The sequence below is a fragment of the Macadamia integrifolia genome, unplaced genomic scaffold (genome assembly GCF_013358625.1).
Source record: "Macadamia integrifolia cultivar HAES 741 unplaced genomic scaffold, SCU_Mint_v3 scaffold2421, whole genome shotgun sequence".
NCBI lineage: Eukaryota > Viridiplantae > Streptophyta > Magnoliopsida > Proteales > Proteaceae > Macadamia > Macadamia integrifolia.
In genome coordinates, this window is record NW_024868706.1 from 45,641 (window position 1) to 51,865 (window position 6,225).

The window sequence follows — 6,225 nt, forward strand, 5'->3', positions numbered from 1 at the left end:
GTCTTATTCGGCAAATAATTCGTCTTTATTACAACACAATATTTATGATAGATATTTTTTTCGCTTTAGTGGTTCTTTACGATAGAAATTTTCCCCCCTCTAAAATTTGCTATATGTACAGTTAAAAAGACAGATATGCAACAAAAAAATTTCCGTCCCAAAAAGACATGAGTGACATTATCTTTGTATTTAAGATAGAAAAGTTCCTTCAAGGGCATATATACTTTGAAACCAAATGCACTGATCTTCTTATACCTGCAACTTAAAGAAATTTTAAAATTTAAACAAAAGACAATTAAAAGAAAATGTCGTATTCTAAATATATATATATATATATATTTTTTTTTTAGCACACGCGTTGATTAAGAGTAGTTCATCTGTGTTGCCTTTTTTGGTAAGTAGTTACCAGTGTGGGTTTTTTTTTTTTTTTTTTTTTTTTTTTTTTTTTTTTTTTTTTTTTTTTTTTTTTTTTTTCTTTTTTGGTAAAGAAGTTCTCAGTTTAGTTACGTTTTGTGTAGCATATGTCACCTCATTGTTGGGTCTATCAGTACCCTTCAAGTATATTAATAGACTTTGCACCAAAAAATAAAATAAAAAATATATATCAAAATAGACTTAATTTTTGGATAAGCGTTTCCAACTACTTGTACTCTGAGCTGGCAAATTTTAGACCATAGGATCTGTTGTTTCAATTTCTTATCTTTAATCCTTCAACCAACTCATTGCTGAATCTATCAGTATTTTTAGGTATATAGATAGACTTTACTTTTGGAGAAGCGTTTCCAACTACTTTGTTTCAATTTGTGATCTTCAATCCTTCAATGATTCCAGTGTCTTTGTTTATTCCGCCTCTTTCCTCTTCTTCACTCTTTCTCTCTCTTACCCAATAAGTATTTGAAGTGTAGAATAGTATGGTCAAATTTTATTCTATGATTTTTTTTTTTAAATTTCACTTTCTCCACGTTCAAATGATTAATTTTTTATTTTTTTTGTTGAATTTCAGTAAAGTATATATATATATATATATAAAGAAAAATGAATTCTACCAAAAAAATAAAAAGGAAAATGAAAGAATTTTATATTTTAAGATTGGGAGAGGGTTTCGTAAAACATAGTGTAACATTTGAAATTCGTTTGCAGCCGTTGCATCAATACAGTGAGTATCGGGTGGTTGGGAGCCTTTTAGAGCTTATGCCTAGATGCTCTTAGTCATCTGATGTTTATCGCACCTCACCACTCGCTGCAGAGGATATGGACTCTAGTGTAATTTTTTTACAAAAATGTTGACCAATGGAAACACTCGTAGAAACATACACAAGGTGGAATTTTCACCTATCATGAGTTGAGGGGCTGTCATTTCACCATCGAATGTCTAGGCATAAAGCCACGTGGTGCTTTACTGTTCTATTGCCCTTTTAAGATTTTTCATAACAGAGAAAAGGAAGAGATAAGAAGAAGAAAGAAGTAAATGGTTGATCTCTTTCCAAGGTAACTCTGGGTCATATATATGTGTGTGTGTGTGTGTGTGTGTGTGACATTACGTTCACAAGTTCCCCTAGTTAAGTAACCAAGCAGCTTAGAAACTGAAGCCAAAATGGTAGCTCTTCACTCACCAACCTTCCATGTTTATCACTTTGAACCCTTCCTTGGAGAGTCCCCTAAGCTTAACTCTAGTGCAAGATAGATAGGCAATGTGAAGAATAAGAAGAAGCCTTGGATGCCCATTTCTGCATCAATTTGTCCCAAGACATCTTCTGCCCCCAAGAGGGAGAAGGACCCAAAGAAGCGTGTTGTTATCACCGGAATGGGAGTTGCCTCTGTCTTTGGCAACGATGTGGATGCCTACTATGATTCTCTCATTGAAGGAAAGAGTGGTATAGGACCTATTAATGGCTTTGATGCATCAGAGTTCTCTACCCAGATTGCAGGGCAAATTCGTGAGTTCAATAGTGAAGGTTACCTCACGAAGAAGCAAGAACGTCAACTCAAGAATCATCATAAATATGGCATGACCGCCGGCAAGAAGGCTCTCAATGATGCTGACCTTGGCGGTGATAAACTCTAAAAGGTAAATAGTAAACTCAATTCGAAAGAACTTTATGTCAGCCCCATGAATGGTAGAATCTCATTTGGGGACGGAATCCAGATTTCTTTATTAATCAAATCTTATTCGCAGATTAATAAAGAGAAAACTGGTGTCATTATTGGTGCAGTCTTAGGTGGCAGTGCAATTCGTCACAATAGCATTGTGATTCTAAGAGAGAAAGGGCACAGAAGAATTTCCCCATTTTTAGTTGGTAACACTATTATAAACACAAGTCCTGCCTTACTTGCATCGAATTAGGTCTCAAGGGCCCATGCCATTCGGTATCCACTGCATGTGCTACCTCTAATCACTGCTTCTATGCTGCTGCTAACCACATCAGGAAAGGCCAAGCTGATTTAGTTATTGCTGGTGGAACTGATGCTCCAATTATTTCAGTTTGCTTGGCAGGTTTTATAGCTGGTGGGCATTGTCTCAAAGAAATAATGATCCACAAACTGCTTCAAGGCCTTGGGACAAAGATAGAGATGGGTTTGTTCTTGGTGAAGGTGCTGGAATATTGGTATGTCTAATTATAAGCCATCATATTATTATAAGAATGAAATTTCCCTTGAGATTAGTTTTGTTAGAGGGAAAAAAAAAAAAAAAATAGAAATATGATCACAACTCTTTGTGAGCTTTGTCAATACATTGAAGGGTTAGTATTTGAAACTAAGTTTGAAATTTCGCATTTTAATTTAGACCATTTTGATCTAGATATTCATATGGTTAAGATAGCTATATATATTACCTAACCCGGCATAACATGGTCTACCTTGAGATACTCTCTAGTGTTGTTACACTAGAAAAGTGTTATTCTACAATCAATATATCAAGGAATTTACTTTTTTTTTTTTTTTTTTTTTTTAAATCAACCTTCACCCTTTATTTTAAAATATTTTCACCAATTTTCCTGAGATGAAAAATAGAATATGGGAACGAGTTTGGAGTCCCCTATGACGTAGAATGTGTTGTTTGCCATGTGTCATATTCTGAAAATTCAAAAAAAAACCTTGTGACATCATTCTTATCTTAGTGCTCTCTTTGGAAAAGTTTATATTTATATTTATGATCCATTTATGAGTAATCAATTATTGTAATAAGTTATGCGCTACAAATAATAATCGGTTATATATATATATATATATATATTACCATACTATTATATAAGTACATGTACTTATGCTTCGTAACTAATATTTTCTTCGACTATTTTATCCTTCTTATTTATTTAAATATCTTAACTTCTTTATTATCACTTTTTTTTAATCTTTCTTATTTTTTCTAATTTTTTGGTACCCTTTGTTATTTTTTATAATTTAATATTATTTTTTTATTCATTTAAAAAATTAGTTTCTTTATTAAACTCTCACACCCTCCAATCTCTCTCTCTCTCTCTCTCTCTCTCTCACTAGAAGCCCAAAAAAAATTTTATTAATGAATAAGGAAAAAATATAACAAGATACATCAAAGAATCATTTAATAAAAAAAACAAATCAAGGATTCCCACCTTCGGCATTGCCATTAATAGGAACCCAAGACTTGCTCCTAATTAAATTTGTATCGAGGTCTTGTCACTGCATCGATCAATATCTCCTCCCTAATGTGGCTTGGGAAAGATGTATTTGATGCTGAGACCCCTGACTTTGTTAAAGCTTTTGCAAGGTAGTCAGCAATCAAGTTAGCCTCCCTGAAACAGTGACTTATCTTCCAATTTATTGAATTAAGGTAATGCTACATTGTTTTCTTGTTCTACAAACCATACCATAGAATTGATTTATCTTGGATCGCCACCACGAGCATTGCTGAATCCATTTCAATCCATAAGTATTCCACCCTATTGGTCCTAGCACGACCAATTCCTTCTAAAAGACCTCAAACTTAGCTACATAATTCGTATGAATATCCATGTACTTATTGAAAGCATCAATGCATGCAGCCCTTGCAGTCTCTTAAGTTACCTTCAGCCCCTGCTCTTCTTAGGTTTCCAAGAGAACACCCATCTGCATTAAGTTTGGTCCGACCCCTCAAAGACCTACACCAAAATATATACCTCCAGGATAATAAAAGATCCATTAGAAATAACATGCAGCCCCAACCATCGACAACAGCAGAGATCATGTGCCGTTTTCACCACACCTTTGAGATTCAGCTTGGCTTCCTGCAGTTTGCCCTTAACCATTGCAAAGACTTGGTTTAGAGTCATGCACCTCACTTCATAGTGCCTCCTATTCCTATATCTCTCCAAATATTTCTTGCTACAAGTACTAAACCCACTGTCCACTCTGCACTTCCTGATCCACCAGCTCACCAACTTAGACATATCATTTATCCATGGCCACACAATTCTAAATCACTTAAGAAATATTGCCCAAACTTGCACAGAGAAGCTACATTCTACAAAGACGTGATTGAATTTCTTCTGCCTTATCACAGAGAACACATTTTGATACTAAGGCTATGTTTGATTGTAAGGGAAATTAAAAGGAAGAGAAGGGAAATTTTCATAATTAAAAAAGAAATATATGTAATCATTACCCATATGACTTTAACATTAACTTTAAATCATTCCATATTTGGTTATAAAATTTCACTTTACTTTGCATCCAAAACCTTTTGCTGTAATATGTAAAATAAAAGTTACATGTAAAATGCATCATTACTAAATATGGTTAAAAAAAATTAAATAACTTATACAATCATATGGGGTAATGATTATAAACATTTCTTTTTAAAGTATGAAAATGTCACTTCCCTTCCCTTTAAATTCCCATTGCAACCAAACGGAGCCTAAAGGAATGCCCTTTCTCGAGATTGCATCATCATTTGGCAACTTCCTGTTCATTAGCCTCCACCCAAACATTGATTGTCTGGGAAGCAACTGATAACCCCAGATAATGGGAAACCAAGGAACCCCTAGGTTGTGTTTCCTAATTTCATTCCAAGCAAAGATGGAGTAGAATTGCCCCATGGATGTGCAAATCCAAACACATTGGTCTTCAGCTTCATACTGGGGCAAAAGAATTGAGCTAGCTTCGTTGAAGCAACTTTTTAGGAAATCAGATTAAGCTTGAGGAAATTGCCCAAGTAAAATTTCATATTAAATTTCCCACTTTCGGCCTTGTATTTGTGAAAGACCATGCCTCCAGATTTGACAATTGCTCAATTGATCTCTAACTCAGCCATCCATGTTTCCATAATCTGATTGATTTCCAATTTCTCACTATCTATCTTACCTTGCTTGCCAAAAAGTCCCACATTCTTCTTATACCCGACCATATGGATGAGGACTTATAACTACGTTTCATTTCACCGCTACTAAGTAAACGAGCTTTGAAAATTTTACTCATTCCTGAGCTCCCATGCTTGATGTTCCTCACTTGCTTGAAAAGAAGGGCTTTATTAATATCTCTGAGGCGTTGTATCCCTAGCTTCCTTTCCTCTCTAGGCCTACAAACATCATCCTATTTCATGGTTATATCCTTCAAACACCCATATCTCCCATCCATATGAAGTTTTTCATCCATCTTTATAGAGTAATTAGAAGGAAAAAAAAGATGGGCCACAAGTATACCGAGAAGTTATGCACAGGCATATCCGAAATCACTAAGCGCACAAGCTGCACTCCCCCCTGCCATAGAAAGTAGCTTCCCTTTCCAACCTGACATGCACTCTAACTTTATCCATCGCCACTAATAAAGATTGTTTCCTAACTCTGTCCTTTACTGCCTAGAGAATTGATATTCTATCCAAAAAATCATTAAGGTTCCTGACTTATACCTTATCGAAGCTTTCGTAAAAATAACTATTTGATTTGTGAATAAGAGATGTGTTAGAACCATAGCACCTCTTGGGCCTTGTAAGGTTCTCTAAAGACCACAAGTGTGGCTTTTGTTTTTACTAATATATATATATATATATATATATATGTGTGTGTGTGTGTGTGTGTGTATGTGTGTGTGTGTGTGGAGTTGCAAGTGGTGGAGAGTTGTGAAGGGAAGGCTTTTGTTGTGAAAATATTTGGTTTTACCATTTTACCTTACTCAATAACCAATTTAGCACATTTTCATTAAACATCCAATGCATAAACATCTTTAAATAGTTTATGCCAATAAATCGTAACACCTCCTCACCTCTTTATA

General features: G+C 34.7%; 1 pseudogene; it reads left to right on the forward strand.

Annotated features, from left to right (window-relative positions):
- The first annotated feature begins 1,717 nt into the window (after nt 1-1,717).
- Nucleotides 1,718-6,225, forward strand: part of LOC122066500 — a 10,912-nt pseudogene continuing 6,404 nt past the window's right edge.